The 22,278-nt window shown below is 38.1% G+C and overlaps 1 protein-coding gene across 4 annotated transcripts in view; it reads right to left on the bottom strand.

Annotated features, from left to right (window-relative positions):
* The window catches only part of MIPOL1 (mirror-image polydactyly 1), a 290,413-nt gene that overhangs the window by 249,373 nt on the left and 18,762 nt on the right, over nucleotides 1-22,278 (bottom strand). The window contains exon 1 of one of the 4 annotated variants that reach the window (XM_020916572.2): nucleotides 20,813-20,885. The exons of 2 other annotated variants lie outside the window; for them this stretch is intronic. The gene's annotated coding sequence lies outside the window, so the exon portion shown is untranslated. Of the gene's footprint in view, nucleotides 1-2,029; nucleotides 2,049-20,812; nucleotides 20,886-22,278 lie in introns of those variants that run through there. One more of the 4 variants, XM_020916571.2, reaches the window with a different exon arrangement.

Here is a 22,278-nt window from a genome sequence, read left to right on the forward strand (position 1 = left end):
TTTTCCAAAGAAGACACAGAGATGGTAAAATAAACAAAAGAAATGTTAGAGATCACTATTAATCGGGGAAATGCAAATCAAAACCAAAATGAGATATTATCTCACACCTGTTGGAATGTTTATTATTGAAAAGACAAGAAATGGCAACATGTTGGAGAAGATATGGAGAAAAAGGGGAAAAGTGGAAGCACTGCAGATTTTATTTTCTTGGGCTCCAAAATCACTGTGGACAGTGACTGCAGCCATGAAATTAAAAGACGCTTGCTCCTTGGAAGGAAAGCAATGACAAACCTAGACAGTATATTAAAAAGCAGAGACATCACTCTGCCAACAAAGGTCTGTATAGTTAAAGCTAAGGTCTTTCCAGTAGTCATGTACCAATGTGAAAGATGGATCATAAAGAAGGCTGAGTGCCAAAGAACTGATGCCTTTGAATTGTGGTGCTGGAGAAGACTCTTGACAGTCCCTTGAACAGCAAAGAGATCCAACCAGTCAATCCTAGAGGAAATCAACCCTGAATATTCATTGGAAGGACTGATGCTGAAGCTGAGGTTCCAAAACTTTGGCCACCTGATGCAAAGAGTCAATTCATTGTGAAAGACCCTGATGTTGGGCATCAGGCAAAAGGAGAAAGAGGCAGAGGATGAGACGGCTGGATAGAATCACTGACTCAATGGACATAAATTTGAGCAAACTCTGGGAGACAGTGAAGGACAAGGGAGCCTGGCATGCTGCAGTCCATGGGGTCGCCAAAGAATTGGACGTGATTTAGTGACTGAACAACAACAGTATAGACTGTTGGCAGGACTGTAAATTGGTACTGCCACTATGGAAAAGAGTATGAAGATTCCTTAAAAAAATTACAAACAGAACTACCTTATAACCCAGCTATTCTATTTAATAGTAATTTAAATAGTAATCATGATTCTACAATCACTTTCTTTTCAGGTGCTTGGATAAAGCCATACACAAAATTCACTTGACTTTACCAACCCATATGGGTTCACATTTTATACAGTCCTATCCATAATATATGGTTGGAAATTTTGAGTTGCAGTAAGCACACTAGTACTTTTACCACTACACTTAGAATTCAACTAAAATTTTTATTTTCTTCACTTTAAAAATCAAGTTTGAAGCATCCATTTCAACTGTACACTTGGTAAGTTAAGTTTTGACAATTGTCTACAATGGTATAATTTTAAAAAATGCATTAAGGGACTTCCCTGGTGGTCCAGTGGTTAAGACTTCACCTTCCAATGCAAGGGGTGTGGGTTCAATCCCTGGTTGGGGAGCTAAGATCCCACATGCCTTGCAGCCAAGAAAACAATATATAAAACAGAAGCAACACTGTAACAAATTCAATAAAGACTAAAAAAACAGTCCACATCCAAAAAAAAAAAATCTTAAAAAAAAAAAAAACCATTAAAAAGTTGCTCCTTTGCAATAAATCTAACCCAATCTTGCTCAATCCTAGGCAAATACTAATATAAGTTCCTTTACTATACAAATTCAATGCTACTTCTAGAATCTGTATGAATGGGTTCAAACAATGTACACTTGAGGAACCCAGCTCCTGTATGTGATTTTTCACATAAACAATTACAGTCATATTATGCTGTCAACTGTAAGCAATTATCTGGCTTCATCTGGCTGAAGTCACAGGACAATGCTGCTCTCCCCACACCAGACTTTGCACAACCGATGTACCGCAGTTTCTAAAGTGAGCTGCAGTCCAGGACTCAGGTCCCCGTGTCTGGCCATGCTCTTATGTGTATCTGCATTCCAAGTCATTAGGAGGTCTCTTTATCTAGAGCGTCCCTCAGAAGCAGATCTGCTTGGAGGTTGTGGGCAGAGAACACGTTTCTAAACTCTATGTTAGTAAACAGTACTTTTTCATTCCTAGCTCTTTTCTCTGTCCTCCCTGCAGTACCCTCTAACCCCCAAACTAGGCCCAAAATATGCAGCAACTTTTTGTTAGGGTTTCCCCAAATAGTGAGATGATTCACCTTGTGCTGATTCACCTTACCCTCAGATGTCCCTGACAGTCCAGTGGTTAAGACTCCATGCTCCCAACAAGAGTGGTGCAGGTCTGATCCCAGGTCAGAGAACTAGGATCCGAATGACTCACCACAAAGGCCAAAAACAAACAAAAAGAAACACTCAATAGGAGGGATGTCAGCAAAATGGCAGGCTAGAAAGTGCCAAGCTCTCATTACTGCAGAACAATTTCAAAAAGAAAAAGAAACAGAAACAGTCTAAGCCAACTTTGCTGAAGCTCTGGAAAACAGTCCAAAGTTAACACCAGCCAAGCAAACAGCAAATCAAGAAAAAGTCATCTTTAAAATGGCAGAAGAGTTCTGCGGTATTTCCCCTCACTGTTCCCACCCCTTCGCCTATGTCAGCTCCTGAAGCAGCAACAGCAACCTGGTTCCCAGTTTCCAGGGAACAGGGAAGACCTGATATGGAAATTGTTATACAATTCTATTCTAACCTCTCTGGAGGGTATCCGAAGGACTGACATAAGGCACTTGCCTTTTTATCACCTAGTTTGGAACTTCAGTACTTGGAAAAGCTACAAGAAAACTACAGACCGACAGACATCCAGGGCAAGAGAGATGGAAACATATACTAGACCATCTATGGCCTGGAAGAAAAGCCATGGAGATTCTGGGAAATTAACACAAGTAAAAGCAGTCAAAAATATGGGGGAATTTAGAGAGTGACCTAGGCTTCCCTGGTGGCTCAGGTAAAGAATCTGCCTGCTCTGCAGGAGGCATGGGTTTGATCCCTGGGTCAGGAAGATCCCCTGGAGGAAATGGCAACCCACTTCAGTACTCTTGCCTGGGCAATCCCATGGACAGAGAAACCTGGCAGGCTACAGCCCATGAGGTCGCAAGAGTCCACACACAGAACGTAGGAACTAAACCACACCTCCACAGAAAGTTACCTGTATGCTCAGAAAGGAAGACCTTAAGCTTTTACCTCAGGCTGAACTCTATACTCAAAGAAGCCTAGCCAAGGGTTGAAGGAGAATCAAGGTAAACTGCAAAGACTGGAAGAGCTGGCATTCAAGAAGTCTCTATAAACATATTAGCTGAGCATTAATTTAAGGAACAGAGACTTCAGGGACCACACACAAAGAGGAACATTCTGCAAAAACAATTTGGAAAAGTCTCAAACTACTACAGCCTTCAAAAGTATATATATATATAAAAGGACAAAGAATTTGAATAGACATTTCATCAAAGAAGATACACAAATAGACAAAAAATACATGAAAAGATGCTCGGCATCACTAACCATTAGGAAAATCCAAATCGAAACTACTTTGCATATAACAGAATGGCTGGTATCAAAAAACTGAAAATACCACGAGCAAGGAATTGGAGGAGTTGGAACCCTTGCGCATTGTAGGCAGGAATGTAAAATGATGCAACTGCTGTAGAAAACAGTTTGGCAGCTTCTCAGAGCTAAACAGAATTACCCATGGCTCAGCAATCCCACTACTAGGTATATATCCTAAAGAACTGACATCGGAGACTCAAACAAATACTTGTAAGCCAACATTCACAGCAGCATAATTTACAAAGCTAAAAGGTGGAAATAACCCACGTGCCCAATGAGAAAGGAATGAATAAACAAAATGTGGCATACACATACAACGGAATGACGTTCAATCTTAAAAAGAAGACAGTGCTAACACATGCTACAATGTGGATGAACCTGGAAAGCACGCTAAGTAAAATAAGCCAAACACAAGAGGACAAAAACTGTATGATTCCACTTACATAGGGTACCAGAAGTAGGCAAATTCAGAGAGAGACAAAGCAGAATAGAGGTTACCAGGAGTTGGAGGAGGAGAGATTCGGAAGTTACTATTTAATGCGTACAGAGTTTGTTTCTATTTGGGATGATGAAAGTTCTAGAAATGGGTAATGGTGATGATTACACAATACTGTGAATGTACGTAATGACACTGAAAGGTCTACTTAAAAATGGTTAATGAGCCACGTGGCAGGGTTGTCTTCCTGGGTTTCTTTACCCTTCTCTCCGCCTGCATGCCCTTCCCAATAAAGTCTCTTGCTTTGTCAGCATGTGTGTCTCATTAGACAACGCATTTCTGAGTGTTAGACAAGAGCCTACTTGGGGGCCCTGGAAGGGGACCCCTCCTTGCAACAAAAATGTCACTATAACGGCATTGAAAAAAAAAGGTTGGGGAATTTCCGCTTTAAGAATGCAGTTGTAAGTGGACCACACTAGAGCTCTACCAGTACTTCAGAGACCTACAAACCTACAAAGTCGTGACTGGAATTGACACTTACTTTTTTCTAGAATTTACTTTGTTATTGCTGTTCAGTCACCAAGTTGTGTCCAACTCTTCGCGACCCCATGAACTGCAGCACACTTTAACAAAAGTATTTAACAGTCAAAGATTTAATTAAAAGTTTGGAACAGAGAATCACTTATTAATTTGAACTGCCTGAATATGTTTCCACTGATTATGTACAAAAATAGGCAAAGAAATAAAATATTACATGGACAGAACACATTCCTTACCACTCTCAAAGTAATCATCTCATTAAAAATTGGAATGAGCAATTAAAACATGTTATTTAAAATGATGGGAGATAAGGCATTGAGGGCTGGCTAACTCAAGTTGGCCACTGAGTTAAAAGGTTAAATATGAGAGGAAGTAAGAGGGGATCCCACCAGAAATGTTTCTAGTATCAACTTAAAAAATGTTCACAACCTAAAAGCTGAGTTGTTGTTCCGTTGCTCATTGATGTCCGACTCTTTGTGACCCCATGGACTGTAGCACGTCAGGCTTCCCTGTCCTTCACTGTCTCCTGGAGTTTGCTTAAACTCATGTTCATTCAGTCGGTGATACCATCCGACCATCTCTTCCTCTGTTGCCCCCTTTCTCCTCCTGCCCTCAACCATTCCCAGCATCAGGGTCTTTTCCAAAGCCTTGGTTCTTCGCATCAGGTGGTCAAAATTTTGGAGCTTCAGCATCAGTCCTTCCAATGAATATTCAGAGTTGATTTCCTTTAAGATTGGAAATGCAAGAGTCTGGGCTCACTGAAATCATTCCTTTCAAATGCACCTCACCTATCTGGAGCCAGTGTCCTGTTTTCACATCCTGAGCCTCCTTTCCTCAGGGCTCACTACAGGGAATGGCTGTAGTCTGATGGCTGCTAGATTAGCAGGCATGCTTCTCCTTCCTGAGTTCCGCTAGGGTCACTGGTTCACACTGAAGGCTGCAATCCATGATGACTGTGATGTCTTTGTTTACCAACATGGTAAGGAAATATTCCACTTCTCACTAACAACTGGAGTGGCAGTTAAGGGGATGGTGGTGATGTAATTCACAATTTTCTTTCTCACCTCATAAATTTTTCGTTCATCCTGCAAGACCCAGCTGTGCCAAGACCAGAAGAGCAGTGTCAACAGAGATATTGCTGCATGGGACACACTGTCCATATATAAAATCTGATCAGACATATTCCTAAGGAATGGAGGAGGAAATGGCAACCCACTCCAGTATTTTAGCCTGGAGAATCCCCATGGAAAGAGGAGTCTGGTAGGCTACAGTACATGGGATCGCAAAGAGACACGGCTGAGGGACTAAGAACATTCCTAAGGAAATATATATAATTTATTTATTGATTTTTGGTCGGGCTGAGTCTTTGTTGTTGTGCACAGACTTTCTCTAATTGTGGTGAGCTGGGGCTACTCTTCCTTGTGATGACAGGCTGCTCGGTGCAGTAGCTTCTCCTGTTGCGGAGCACAGATTCTAGGCACAGGTTCTTCAGTAGTTGCAACACTCAGCCCAGGAGTTGTGGCACAGGGACTGTAGTTGGCCACGGCACGTGGAGTCTTCCCAGACCAGGGATCAGACCCACGTTCCCTGCCTCGGCAGGCGGAGTCCTGTCCACTGTACCACCAGTAAAGTCCCGTAGTTAAATTCAGATTAACTCTAAGTGCTGCTTCATTACTAAGAAGACCGCCCTTTACTTCGTTATTTGTCAAACTGTACAAAATTTCCCAGGAAGAAATAAAAGCAGAGGTCCTGGCAAGGCTGCTGTAATTGCCTGCCGCGTGGACAGGCATGAGGCCAAATCAGAGCACTGCACTAGAGGGGGAAAAGTGAGGTCAAAATGAATAATAAATGGAAGCCAAAATAAATATCGGCTAATAGTTAGGGAACAGAGAAACGGGGTATGACACAAGGGAAAATGTTATTATTCTTTTTCCACAAGAATTTTTCAGAGCAAAGTAATAAGAATGGCTGCGGCTGGGAAAAAGCAGTTAACCTATTATCTCTAGAGTATGAAAACTCAACTAATACTGACTGATGACAACTACCTCAAGTGATTTAGAGAAAAGATACCAAAGATAATCCCCTTAACAACTCGCCTAAGTGGGAAGGACATTAGAATCATAATTGAAGTCACGTTCTTGTTGGTAGTACTTTTATCACACTGGTTCCTTTACAGTGCTTAACAAAAATTCCACCTTTCAATCAAGTGGGATGAATCATAAGAGGTAGCAGATGACTGGCGTATTGTATTGCTTCCATCAAAATCACTCTGAGAAAATGACTGGGGTATGAGGGCAAAGTACTGCTGCTCCTTTGGTTATAAAAGGCATGAATACAAATGAAATAGCATTCATAGGATTAAGTCAAAGTGACGTCACTCAGTCCTGTCCAACTCTTTGGGATCCCATGGACTGTAGTCTACCAGGCTTCTCTGTCCATGGGATTTTCCAGGCAAGAGTACCGGAGTGGATTGCCATTTCCTTCTCCAGGGGATCTTCCTGACCCAGGGATCGAACCCAGGTCTCCTGCATTGCAGGCAGACACTTTACCCTCTGAGCCACCAGGGAAGTGGTCTCTAAAAGAGTGGGTCTGAAACAACATGATGGCTACTTATCACTCATAGATTCACCTCTGGAATTCAGAAATGGGCTACTGCATTAAACCTTGTGGCTGACAAAGACTAAACTTAACCTGAAAGTGAAATAAATACGCTTTATTGACTATTTCTTGGGACACAAAAAATATATTTGGGTGTGCACATTATATTTAAGTCACATTCAGGCCACAGGTACTCAATGCCAACAGGTTTAATGGTGGGTCTATCAACTCTGGCCCCGACAACCAAGAGCCAACTGGGGAGCCTGAGGGACAAACTTGGATTACTGAACCAAGCCCAAAAGGGGCTCCAAGAAGCACTTCATCAGATAAAATAACACTTGTCATCTCAAAAAGGGACACTAGAGGGTGCTTTATTTCAGAAGATTGGTCAAGACTAGCAGTAGATTAGAAAGACGAAGCTATACATGAGTGAATCAGACAGCTCACTAAACCAGTAAAACAGTATACATCTCAGTTACACTAGAGAAGGTTTATACACTTACCTAGGAAGGACTATTGAATATGTTAATCATCATGGAATCTGGCAGTTCTAAATTGGTCATGAGATTTTCATCTTTCTCCCATAGTAGTATGACGTAACAATGAGATTATAGGTTCATTAACAGAATTAAATAAAATCAGACATTTGAATTTTCAGGATAAAAAAAGTGGGGAGACAAGATTGAAGGCACTCATTTGATACATTATTTATAGAAAATGGACTCAAAAAATAAAGAGAATTTGGCTTTAGAAAAATTACACATGGGCTTCCCAGGTGGCTCTAGTGGTGAAGAACCTGTCTGCCAGTGCAGGAGACGGAAGAGATGCGGGTTTGACCCGTGGGTCGGGAAGACCCCCTGGAGAAGGGCATGACAACCCACTCCACTATTCTTGCCTGGACAATCCCATGGACAGGGGAGCCCGACAGGCTACAATCCATAGGGCTGCAAACAGTTGGACATGACTGAAGCAAGGATACACGCACGCACGCACACATGCAAGTAAATGCTTCCACCAATACATATAAAAAGGTGCAAGTATCTGTTGATGGAAGAGGAAAAAGAACAATCAAAAAGACAAGAGCATATTTTTAAAAACCTGTGAAGGGATATAGCTGCAATTTATCTATCTTGCAGAGCAAATTTCATTTCTCACTGGATGGCTCCTCCTGGTGATATCAGGATATTAGTATGCTTTCCCTTTTATAAAGAGTGAACTAATGGTTGCTGGGCAGACAGATGAGAGGAAGGGACAGTTAGGAAGTTTGGGATGGATAACCAACAATGACCTACTGTATCACATATGGAACTCAGCTCAATGCTATGTGGCAGTCTGGATGGGAAGGGAGTGTGGATATTTGTATATGTATGGCTGAGTCCCTTCCACAGGACTCCTCCCTCCTAAGAAATGCCTGAGGCAGTAATGATTTTAACCACAACTCCTTAAAAACTATGGTGGATAGAATTTATTAGCTGAAAGAAATCTCTAATCAGTAAGTGACTTTTTCTTAACTGTTCTATTTATCTTCTAAGAATTCAGTTCAGTTCAGTCACTCAGTCGTGTACGACTCTTTGCGACCCTATGGACTGCAGCACGCCAGGCTTCCCGGTCCATCACCAACTCCTGGAGCTTACTCAAACTCATGCCCACTGAGTCAGAGATAACATCCAACCACCTAATCCTTTGTCGTCCCCTTCTCCTCCTGCCTTCAATCTTTCCCAGCATAAGGGTCTTTTCCAATGAATCAGTTCTTCGCATCAGGTGGTCAAAGTATGGTGGTGCTGAAGTTTCAGCTTCAGCATCAATCCTTCCAATGAATATTCAGGGTTGATTTCCTTTAGGATTGACTGGCTGGATCTCCTTGCTGTCCAAGGGACTCAAGAGTTTTCTCCAACACCGCAGTTCAAAAGTTTCTAAGTATTACCTGTATTCATAGTGTATTACAAAGCAGTACACTTGCTACACTGTACAAGGTAGAATATTACATATTGTATATGTGTATGTATATGTACATATATATTACACACCAAACTAATACATATACACTAATGAGTTCATTAAGAATTATATAATTAGGCATCAGTATTTGGGGCTTCCCTGGTGACTCAGATGGTAAAGAATCTGCTTGCAATGTAGGAGTTCAATCCCTGAGTCAAGAAGATTTCCCTGGAGAACAGAATGGCTACCCACTTCAGTATTCTTGACTGGAGAATTCTATGGACAGAGGAGTTTGGTGGGTAACAGTCCACGTGGTCGCAAGAAGTCAGACATGACTGAGAAACTTTTATTTCACTTCACATCAGTATTTTAAATGTCATACTATGATAACAACTATACATGATTATATAGATGTGGAAGAGTGTTTCAGTGATACTTAGGAAGCAACTGGTTAGGGTTTGGGGATAAGCTTCATTACTCTTCTATTTAACACAATGGAACATAGGTCTACACAGTATCAAAAAAAAAAAATCCCTATTTAATACATTTTCATGATGGGATTACACTGGCACAATAAAGATTCCTGTATTTATTAAACTGTAGGGAAAAAACCTCTGTTATCACCTTCATTTTCTGGTCCATATATATATTCATTTTATTGCTTTTGTTGTTTAGTCACTAAGTCGTGTCTGACTCTTTATGACCCTATGGACTAAAGTCCACCAGGCTCTTCTGTACATGGGATTTCCCAGGCAAGAATACTGGAGGGGGTTTCCCATTTCTTTCTCCAGGGGATCTTCTCGACCCAAGGATAGAACCCACATCTAATGCTTGGCAAGTGGATTCTTTACCACTCAGTCACCTGGGAAGCCCACTTATTTTATACCTATTTTATATCTATATTATATAGAGATAGACTGATTATGTCTGTATATATCTGGTATTGTTCAGTCACTCAGTCATGTCCAACTCTTTGGTACCCTATGGACTGAAGCACACCAACCTTCCCTGTCCATCAGCATCCCCTGGAGCTTGCTCAAACTCACGTCCATTGAGTCAGTGATGCCATCCAACCATCTCATCCTCTGTCACCCCCTTCTCCTCCTGTCTTCAATTCTTCCCAGGATCAGGGTCTTTTTCAATGAGTTGGCTCTTCACATCAGGTGGCCAAAGTAATGGAGCTTCAGCTTCAGCATCAGTCCTTCCAGTGAATATTCAGGACTGACTGCCTTTAGGATGGACTGGTTGGATCTCCTTGCTGTCTAAGGGACTCTCAAGAGTCTTCTCCAACACCACAGTTCAAAAGCATCAATTCTTCAGTGCTCAACTTTCTTTATGGTCCAACTCTCACATCCATACATGACTACTGCAAAAACCATAGCTTTGACTAGACATTTGCTGGCAAAGTAATGTCTCTGCTTTTTAATATGCTGTCTAAGTTGGTCATAGCTTTTCTTCCAAGGAGCAAGCATCTTTTAATTTCATGGCTGCAGTCACCATTTGCAGTGATTTTGGAGCCCAAGAAAAGAAAGTCTGTCACTGTTTCCATTGTTTCCCCATCTATTTGCCAAGAAGTGATGGGACAGGACGGATATCATGATCTTAGTTTTTTGAATGTTGAGTTTTAAACCAGCTTTTTCACTCTCCTCTTTCACTTTCATCAAGAGGCTCTTCAGTTCCTCTTCACATTCTGCCATAAGGGTGGTGTTATCTGTATATCTGCGGTTGCTGATATTTCTCCCGGCAATCTTGATGCCAGCTTGTGCTTCATCCAGCCTGGCATTTAGCATGATGTACTCTGCATATAAGTTAAATAAGCAGGGTGACAATATACAACCTTGACATACTCCTTTCCCAATTTTGAACCAGTCCATTGTTCCATGTCCAGTTCTGTTGCTTCTTTTATATAGAAGCAACCTGCATTTATATCTGTATTTATTCCAAATATATATCTATATATATCTGTACTTATTCCAAATTCCTTTCAAAATCTTTGTGTTACACCGTTTCTCAGAACCTCAGAGTTAGATAGGACCTCAAAAATCATTCAGTGATGTTCCCTCTTACAGAAAAAGACACTTAGGGTTTAGCAAGAGAAAGCAACTTCCTCCAAAGTCAAAGGTATATTAGAATTTCTGACTAGTTTCAGTATGTGAGTACTATATCAACTACTGGCCAATATCTAATACTCATCTAAAGTAGCAGTCAGCAAACGTTTTCTGTAATGAATGAGAGAATAAACATTTTAGGCCTTATTATAGGCCACTGGTCTCTGTTGCAACTATTCAACTCTGCCACTATAGCAATAAAGTAGTCACAAACAACACATAAATGTACATGCTATGTTTCAGTAAAATTTTATTTACAAAAACAGACAGCAGGCCAGTTTCATCCCATCAGCCATAATTTACCAACTCCTGTTTAAAGACCTGACTCAGGTACTAAGAAAAATATGGCTCACAGTAAATATGGAAATAAGGAAGGTTGTCTGCATTGTAATCCTTCAAGAAAAGTTTAAAGATCCCAGAGAAAATAAATCTGTTGATTCCAAAGATAGAGATATTAATTAAATGATTATATTTACCAAATTATTATTATTATTTCAAAAGGTCCCTCATTTGCTAATAATTTATCTAAAAACCAAGAGACTCATGAGAGAAAAAAGTTACCCCATAAGAAATATCTTAAAAGAAAAGGCAAAGATTAGACCAGAATGCTAGAAGGTATCTGAAAGCCACTCTGTAAGTAAGTGTCTAAATAAAGTTTGGTACATCCAGAGCATATCACCATAATAATAAGAGCAAATCATGGCCACTATTTTCTGAGTGCCTGCTATATAAAAGGCAATGTACTAACGTAAAACAGATTTTAAAAGCCATTCATTAAATGATATACATCAATATATAGTGACACAAAAAGATATCTATGATATAATGAAAAATGAAATATCAGAAAAATATTATAACATGACTGCATTTATTTTTTAAACTAAAAACTATACACATATACTGATATTTGTATGCATGTTTGAATAAATGAAAACATAGAACTCAGTCTGATAAAATACCCAGCTACTTTTAACAGCGATTAACATAAAAAAGAGAAATGAGATTGGCAGTAAGGTAAAATGCAAAACACTTTTAAAAGGTGACAAATTTGGGTAGCTCAATACACCATCTATTATTCTCTGTGCTCTTCTGTATACGTGATACACTTTACAACAAAAACAGGAAATTAAAGAAATAATACCATATATAATAGCTAGAAAAAAAATAGGTAATACAGGATCTATGTGCTGAAAACAAACACTGGTGAAAGAAAGCAAGGTCTACATAAATGGAAAGGCATATTCAACTCATGAAAGATGATTCAACATAGTAAAGATGTCAATTCTCCCCTAAAGTAACCAATATATTTAATGCAATACCAATCAAAATCACAGCAAGATATTTTACAGATACAACATGATTCTAAAAATTAAATGAAAACTCAAAGGAATGCGAATTGCTAAAACAATTTTGAAAAGAAAGAACAAAACTGGAAAACGCACACTACCCAACATTAAGATTTACCATGAAGCTAAAGTAACCATGATAGCATGGTACTAATCTCTAAATCAAAAGAAATAACTAGGGAGCCCAGAGATAAACCCAAACAAACATGACCATCTGATCTCTACCTACCAAAGGTGCACAAGCAATTCAAGAAAAGCTAATTTTTCAACAAACACTGTTGGAATGCCCAGATGTTTAAAAAAAAATTTTTTTAATCATAAAAACTAAACCTTACATTATATGCAAAGATTGGGTCATACACATAAATGAAAGCAGTAGGGACTTCCCTGGTGGTCCAGTGCTTAAGACTCCATGCTTCCAATGCAGGGGCGCGGGTACTCCTGGTTGGGGAACTAAGATCCTACATGCCTCATGACACAACCCACCACCTCAAAAAGGCAGTATCTATAAAATGTTTAGAAGAAACATAAAACAAAAATACACCAGCAATTATATTTGAAGTTAGGCATACATCAAATAAAATATAGACAAGACATACAAGAGGAAAACTACAAAAGCATGCTTAAAAAAAAAATAAAAGTTAAATAAATGGAGAGATATTATATGCATACGGGAAAGAAGACTCAATATTTTCAAGGTATCGGCTCCTTCAAACTTGATCTATAGATTCAATGTGATTTCAATCAAAACCCAAGCAAGTTTTGTTGCTGATACTAACAAACTAATTCTAAAATTGAAAGAGACAAAAGATACAGAAGAGCGAACCCAATATTGAAGAACAAAGTCAGAGGATTAACACTATACAATTTCAAGACTCAATATAAAGCTATTGCAATCAAAACAGTGTGGTATTAGTGAAAGAATAGACAAATAGGTCAATAGAAACAGACTTGGACCTACACAAACAGAGTCAACTGATCTTTGACAAAGGAGTAAAGGCAATTCAATGGAGAAAGAACAATCTTTTCAACAACTGGAACCTGACCAACTGGACATCACATGCAAAAAATCAATCTAGACTGCATATCTTTCACAAAAGTTAACTCTAAACAGACCATAGATTTAAATGTAATATACAATGTGATTAAAAACTCCTGGACTATAACATAGATATAAGAGAATATTATTGTCTTAAAAAGGAATGAAATACTGATACATGCCACAGCATGCTTGAATCTTGAAAATATTATACTACATAAAACAAGCCAAATACAGAAGGACAAATACCACATGGTTCTACTTATATAAGATACCTAGAATATTCCGATTCATAGAGAAAGAACAGTAATAACCAGTGGTTGGGCGAGGGAAGACTAAGAGTTACTGTTTAATGAGTATAAAGGTTGTGTTTGGAACAAGGGAAAAGCCACAGAGACAGTGGTAATGGTTGCTGTTGTTTAGTCACTAAGTCACCTCTGACTCTTTGCAACCCCGTGGACTGCAACACACCAGGCTTCCCTGTCCTTCCCTATCTTCTAGAGTTTGCTCAAACTCACTCATATCCATTGAATCGATGAGGCCATCTAACCATCTCATCCTCTGTTGACCCCTTCTCCTCCTGCCCTCAATCTTGCCCAGCATCAGGGTCATGGTCCACTGAGAAGGGATTGGCAAACCACTTTGGCATTCTTGCCTTGACTGGCAATGGTGCATACTGTGAATTCAGCTCATACTACTATAACTGGCCACAAAAAAAGGGTTAAAATTTTACGTTAAACACACTTTTACATTAAGCACACTTTTTTTTTGGCCCCAACAGTTTTTTGGTCTCCAGTCTTGTGTGATCTTACTTACCTGAGTAGGGATTAAACCTGGGACCTTGGCAGTGAAAGCGCTGAGTCTTAACCACTGAACTGCCAGGGAATTCCCTACAGTTAACCACAATAAAAGCAATTCATAGGAACATACACCAAATGAGAAAGAGGTCTTTTATATAATACTTTTAAATGTAAAGTTAAAAAGAAATTGTCAGATTTGATTTTTTGTAATCTGTCTATATGCTGACTCACCCAAAATGAAAAGGATCAGAATAACAACAAAATGATGTAAAAAAGATATACCATGTAAGTATTAAGCAAATGATCTTAAATTACTATAATATGAGGCAAAATAGATTTTAAGCAGAAAGAATGTCCCTTCATAGTAAGTTTCAATTTGCAAGGAAAATTCAAAAATTCTAAGTGTGTACAAACCTAACAACATCCTCTACACATATGTATGTAGAAACCAACAGAACTTTGAAGAGAAAATGGATAAATCCACAATGATGGAAAAACACCAAAAACTCAGTAAGAATACAGATTTACACAATGTCATTAACAAACCTGGCCTAACAAATCTGAATAAATTAATAAATTAATGCTCTACCCAACATCCAGAATATACACTCTTGCTAAGTACATACAATATCAACCATATTCTGGGAGCAAGTAGAATCAAATTTCAAAGAATTAAAACTCAGTAGAGCATCTTCTCTAATCACAAAATAAGGTTAGAAACAGATAACAAAAAGAACATTCTCATATGTTTAAAATTTTAAATTCTTATATATTCAGAAATTAATACAGTTCCTATGTTTAGAAAGTAAGAAGTCAGTGAAAATATCATGATTACATTTAGAAAATATTTTGAACTCTACAGTAACAAATTTCACAAAACAAAACTGTGAGATACAACTTAAGTACCACTTGGAGGCAACTTCATATCATAAAACCCACATATTAGGAAAGGAGACTGAACGCTAATGTGTTTGAGCTAAGAATCTAGAAAAAACAATTAGAACTAAAGCAAAATAAGCTCAAAGATATTAGAAGGAAAAAAATTAAGAGAAGAAATTAAATAGGAAATAAAACATATGACTGTAACGAAGTCAAAAGTTTGCTCTTTGAAGAGAATTAAAAACTGACAAATCTGGTCAAACTGATCAAGAAGAAAAGACAAAATACACAAATAGACAATTCAGGAATAATAATATAAATTGTATATTATTTGTATAATACAACACTATAAATCAAATATACTTCAAAAAAAAGAAGAATAGAATATTATTGACATTTCTATGGCAATACATTTGAAAATTGAGATGCAGCAAATTCCCAGAAAAACATAAACTCCAAAATTGATTTAGTAGAATAAAAACCTTGACTAATCCTATAATTTCAAAGAAATTAATCATGAGTGGAAAATATTCCTGGGAAGTAACTTATTTCAGAAATTATTATTCCAATCTTCTTTGGAATTATTCCAATCTTACTTTAAAATTTTCAGTGAGTAAAAGGATAGCAAAATCTTACAAGGGCAGCAGAATCTTGATAACAAACTCACACAGGAAAGTATAAGAAGACTCCTGCGACCCCATGGACTGTAGCCTGCCAGGCTTCTCTGTCCATAGCATTTTGAAAGCAGAATACCGGAGTGGGTTGCCATTTCCTTCTCCAGGGGATCTTCCCGACTCAGGGATAGAACCTGGGTCTCCTGCACTGCAGGCAGATTCTTTACCAACTGAGCTACCAGGGAAGCCCTAAGAAAAAGGGAAACCTCATCAATGAATACAGATGTAAAAATTATAAACAAAATATTAACAAGTGGAAACCAACAATGTAGGAAAAGCAATAATGTACTGTGACTAAATTGTTTATCTCAATATAGATTTATTCAATATTTGAAAAGAAGTTAATGCATTCATTACTAACATCAAAGGACAGATAAACATCTATAGATAGAGATGAAGCATCTGGTAATATTCAACAAGCATTTCTTAAAATAACTCTTTGCATCCTAAAAATAGAATAACCTGATAACAGATGTCTTAAAACAAACAACAATCAAGAAAAAAATCCTCTAAGAATGGTGAAACATTAAAAATTGGTCCCGTGCTACTGGAACAAATCAAGAATCCTGGCTATTCACGCTTCTTTCAACATCTATACTTAAGGTTCTTGCCATTACAACAATGCAAAACCCCGAGGGAGAAAATAATATAACTTTATTGAGAGATACAGATCTATGGTCATGGATTGAAAAACTTAAAATTATAAAATGATAAAGTGTCAATCTGTTCAAACTAAAAGCCAGTTAGGATATAAGGGCAGAGTGAATGACTATGAGAGCCACTAAAACCTCACTGGAATGAATTAGAAGTATGATGTCAGTAAAGTAGGGTTTCTGTATGTCATTCTTTTTTTTTCTTTTTTTTTTAATTCTTTTTTTCTGTATGTCATTCTTAACTGGAAGTTTTATAACATTCCTTGACAATACCTCCTACACATGAGGTTAAACTGAGTTAAAAATTCAAACAGCACTTTTCTGGTGGCTTATGTTACCCAATTTTGAAACTCATAAATATGCTTCCCAAGAAGCAAACTGTTGGTTCAGAAGTGAAAAGAGCTACAGTAAACTGAAAAATATTTTACAAAATCTTTTTCAGAAATGTTTTCTTCGACGAGTGAAAGTTAACACTTTCACTGTTTCCATATAATAGCTTCAGGAAAAAAAAATCAGTTTTCCCTATACCCACAAAGTAAATGTTCAAACAGTACCTACGGGTTTAAAAGGGCGATCTCCTTGTCTCTTCCCAGTTCTATCCATACATAACTTCATCAGACCACTTGTCAACTTGTTAAAGTACATACTATTTACTTATGTGATCCTCCCAATTAAGCAATTTGATCGAAAGGAGGCTTATATTTCTCATTTTTGCCTGACTCAGGACACTGAAGAAATGTGTGTTAATAAAACCACATTTTATAGATAAGGTTCTAAGAGAGGTTAACTGACCAGGTTATAATCTCACAACTTATATGGAACATGCTACTCATTTATTTTCTCTATTGAGCAAATATTTATTGTTCTAGGCCCTAAATTCTAGGACTAAAACCTAGATCTTCTGACTCCTAGAACAGTGTTCTTTCCAAAGAAAGTAGAAAAAAAATCTACCATTTCTCAGTAATGAAATTGCTCTCAGAGGATTATAGTGGGGAAGAAAAACCATATTATAGGCAAACTGACTCACCACTGAACCAAAACTGCCTCTCTTGTATACCTGGAGGAAAACAACCCCTTCTTAGCTAAACATGAAGAGGCCAGAGAACTTAGGGACCAAAATTCAAACTTTTGGCTGAAAAACAATTCAGCAAAAAATCATAAAATCACAATTATAAAAAGAAAAGGATCTATACATTCACTCAACAGCAAGACTGCAAAGACTATGTTATTTGCTAAACTATCTTTCTGACGCCTTTGATAAGGATTAATTTTCTCCTATCTAAACACATTTTGTTTTCTAATACTTCCTATGTAGATGTACCTAAATAACAATCAGTTAAATCAACCATATAAACTATAGCAATAGAGTAATATTAAGAGATAAACAAACTTTAAAATTACTAAGTACTTAGGTAAAGGCTTTAAATAATTTTCATCCAGGACATTCAACATCTTCAAGTAAAAACTTTGTGGAGAGTTATCTCTCATTTGTAAGCATCAAAATGTGAAACTTCTACATTTGTAATCACTGTTAAATAAAAGCACCTTTAGTACAGAATTTACAGAATTCTAAGCATTCTTCTGTCTCATAAATAAGTGCATAATCTAAGTTCTTCCCATAGCTTCCTCACACCTATTTTGATAGTAATTTTTTTTTTAGCAACTCACCTAACTTGAGCGGTGCTAAACATTAACTTGGTTTTCTCAGGAAGAACACTTTAAGATATTTCCATTAGGTTACCTAGATTTCATTTAAATAATATGACAGAGATACAACTGGTATAAACAGGTTTGGGGACAAATACAAGTCATTCTTGATATGTAAATAAATCAACTAAACTAGCAGGAGCAAAAACATCAACAAGAGATCAATACCAGCCCATACATTAAGCATACCACAGGCAAGGGTTAGTATGTTTATACCAAAGGAAATGTAGAACTTTATTCTGGAAAATCATCAAGGAGAAATCATTTAAGATAATTTCAACTGTATACTAAATTTTTAAAATATTTTTGGCCATTAAGATGCTGACAAAACTTAAGGACAGACTAACAAAAAATTAGCAATACTATCAAAAAAAATCAAAATTACACATTCCCCTCAGATGACTGGTAAATAACATTTTATATATAACAAACATATTTTGTCCTTAGTTATACAACAAATAGACCAATTATTTATTTCTATTAATATACAGGCTACTAAAGTTTAACCTTAGTATTTACCTGATCAGATAACTGGCCTTGTTTGCTATAGAGAAATAAGTAAACAGCACCATCTAGTGGGAAAACAGACAAATGTTTCCAGAGCCTATGTTTCAGTCCTAATTTCACAATAAGTCTACCAAAATTGGCTTTTAAAAAGGCCAACTTTTCACTCATAGGCTTCCCTGATGGCTCAGATGGTAAAGCATCTGCCTGCAATGCAGGAGACCTGGGTTCGATTCCTGACTCGGGAAGATCCCCTGGAGAAGGCAATGGCAACCCACTCCGGTACTCTTGCCTGGGAAATCCCATGGACGGAGGAGCCTGGTGGGCTGCAGTCCACGGGGTCGCTGTGAGTTGGACACGGCTAAGCAACTTCACTTTCACGCATTGGAGAAGGCAATGGCACCCCACTCCGGTGTTCTTGCCTGGAGAATCCCAGGGACGGGGGCCTGGTGGGCTGCAGTCCATGGGGTCGCAGAGAGTCGGACACGACTGAGTGACTGCACTTCATCACTTCTTCACTGATAACAAGTAATTACAAACTTTTTCCTAATCAATATTTTAACCAACATTTTTGCATTTGATCAGTGATATTTATGAATATTTGAGATTTTCTCAGCATCTTCTAATGAAGTTTTCTACAGGAAAAAAGAATAGTGACAACTGATTTTGCAAAGGAAAAACTTAGAAATCCCTGTTCCTTTAAAGAGAATAAAGCACACGAGTCATAACCGAAACATACAATTACGGAGTAATATTCTGCAAGCAAATACTAATGTAAAATGCTCTTCCAAGTTCCTATGGTAAAATAACAGCTAGAGAGATATGGACAAAACACCAGTAAGGTTTCTAAATACTTTTTTGACCTTTCTCCACTATTAAATGGGCTTCCCTTGTGGCTCAGCTAGTAAAGAATCCACCTGCAAGGCGGGAGACCTGGGTTCGATCCCTGGGTTGGGAAGATCCCCTGGAGAAGGGAAAGGCTACCGCTCCAGTATTCTAGCCTGGAGAATTCCATGGACTATATAGACCATGGGGTCGCAAAGAGTCAGACACAACTGAGCAACTTTCACTTCACACTATTAAATAACATAATTTTAAAAAATTTCAAATGTTTTAAAAGTTTGATGCAAAATTTTCACATTATAGCAATTTTAAAGAACTATGAAAATTCCTTATTAAAGTTATTAAACTACTTTAAATACACATTTTCAAACTATAAAAACATTCTAATCATTAATGTAACTAAACTCAAATCAAACTCAGTTATATTTGAATCATGATGCAATGTATTTAAATTTAACTTAATATAAAAGCCAACTAAAATCAGGTACCAGGCATGAAGAAGTATACAAATGCAGTACTAACAGATCTAATACTCATTTCCACACCTCCGCATAAACTCAATACAGAATTTAACTGTATTTCTCTTTATGTTGTTGATTTAATTAGAACTGTTTAATTAAAACTGTTTACTACTGTGATGTTAATTCATAAGAATAATATGGCTAGCAAACGTTAATCTTTTAATAATGTCTAAGGATTTAATACTGCCCAAATTCAGCACAAAACCTAGCTGTGATTATTCATATTTTAAAAGAACAATCCAATATAAAGACTTTTTATGAGAATGTTGACTTATTTTGGGGAACATTAGCAACACTATCAACCTTATAACTTTTCTTTATTGGTCAGGGTGATATTTTATCAAATCAAATTGCTTTAATTTTTTCTTCCTTTTGGATGCCATGAGAGGCTAAAACTTTGAAGCAATGTAATTGCTTTGATAAACTGGCTTTAAAATGACTATTTCAGACCTCCAACCTGACCTGACGGGGATGGGTAAGGATAGCATCAACAGCTGAAAGAAAGAATCCACTTGTTAAAACAAGAATCATATCCACAAATAACCTAATACAAACTTTTCTGCTATCCTTGGTCAGGTCATTATCATCTGATAAATTTTTCCATAGGAAAAGTTACTAGCTTATTAAAATTATCCTTTTACTTAGGTCCAAGGAATAAATTGTTTATTCCATTTATTAGGAACAAAAAAATGAAACTGTTTCCTTATCAGTTAAGACGAGGTTGGAGTTTTTTTCCCAAGGATGTTTTATTCAGAAATTAGGAAGGCTTCCAGTTATTCAGAAACTAGAAAGGGTCAAGACAGCAAACTATAAAGATTGCTGGCTCTCTTCCCCAGATCAGCCTAGACAAACTAGAAAAGTAAGAGGGAATCAGGTACCTGAGGAACCAACCAAAACCTTCAAGAAATCCATGTCGGCTGCTCTGACAGAGGGCTAGGAAAGAGGACTAGAGCCTTGGGTGAACAAAAGGACACTGATGATGCAGAAAGAATAGATGAGAGAAACAATTCACACAGCTCTAACCTCCGCCACGGACTTTCCCGGTGGCTGAGCAGTAAACAATCTGCCTGCAGTGCAGGAGAAGCAGATTTGATCCCTGGGTCAGGAAGATCCCCTGGAGAAGAAAAGGGCAACCCACTCCAGAATTCTTGCCTGGGAAATCCAAGGACAGAGGAGTCTGGCGGGTTACAGTCCACGGGGCCGCAAAAGAGTCGGACATGACTTGGCAACTAAAGAACGACAACCATCCCATGCTGCATTAGAACAACTCTTGTCTGTTTCACCAACACAGAAATCAGCAGCATTAACCCAAGTTGCAAGTGCCATGGGGTAGTAAGGCAGCACAGAAATGCCACTGGGTCAGGAAAAGAGATTTGTCTTAGTCCATTTGGGCTGCTCCAACAAAAATACTACAGACTGGATGGCTCACAAACAACAGAAATTTACTTCCCACAGTTCTAGAGGCAAGAAGTCTGAGATAAGGGTGTCAGCCAGAGTGGTTGAGTTCTGGTGAAAGTCCTCTTTTGGGCTGCAGATTACCAACTTCTCACTGTACTCACAAGATAGAGAGCAGAGTGGGGGAAGCAAGTGATTCTTATAAGGGAACTAATCACATTCACGAGGACGCTGCCCCTGTGACCTTACTAAATCTTAATTACCTCCCAAAGTACTCACCTGGCACACCATCACGTTTCAGAGTAAAGTTTCAACATATGAATTTGGGGGACACATATACATTCAGTTCATCACAAGATCTAAACATTATTTACTTTTCTATCTTCTCCCCATCTAAACGCCAGACTGGGTGGATTATAAACCACAGCACTCCCTATTCCTGAATGTACAAGGTAACTGCATTTCCTAAACTTCTTTACATTTGGGTCATATAACTGAGTTGTAGCCAAAGCAGTGTAGGCAGAAGAAATACTCTAGCCGTCTCTTACCCTCCTGCAAAAACCTTAAAAACCACATTTGAGATGGTGGCATCACAATACAGAAGGAAGATCTCTAAGATCTCTAAGCCAAACTCTGTATGGGCAAGAAATAAACTTGTGTTGTATTAAGTCACAATTTGAGGGTTGTTAGTCCCTTCGACTGCAAGGATATCAAACCAGTCAATCCTAAAGTAAATCAACCCTGATTATTCACTGGAAGGACTGATGCTAAAGCTGACGCTCCAATACTTTGGCCATCTGGTGCGAAGAGCCGGCTCACCGGAAAAGACCCTGATGCTGGGTAAGACTGAAAGCAAATGGAGAAGGGGGAGGCAAAGGATGAAGTGACTAGATAGCATCACTGACTCAATGGACACGAATCTGAGCAAACTCTGGGAGACAGTGAAGGA

The sequence above is a fragment of the Odocoileus virginianus genome, chromosome 16, assembly GCF_023699985.2.
Source record: "Odocoileus virginianus isolate 20LAN1187 ecotype Illinois chromosome 16, Ovbor_1.2, whole genome shotgun sequence".
Classification (NCBI taxonomy): domain Eukaryota; kingdom Metazoa; phylum Chordata; class Mammalia; order Artiodactyla; family Cervidae; genus Odocoileus; species Odocoileus virginianus.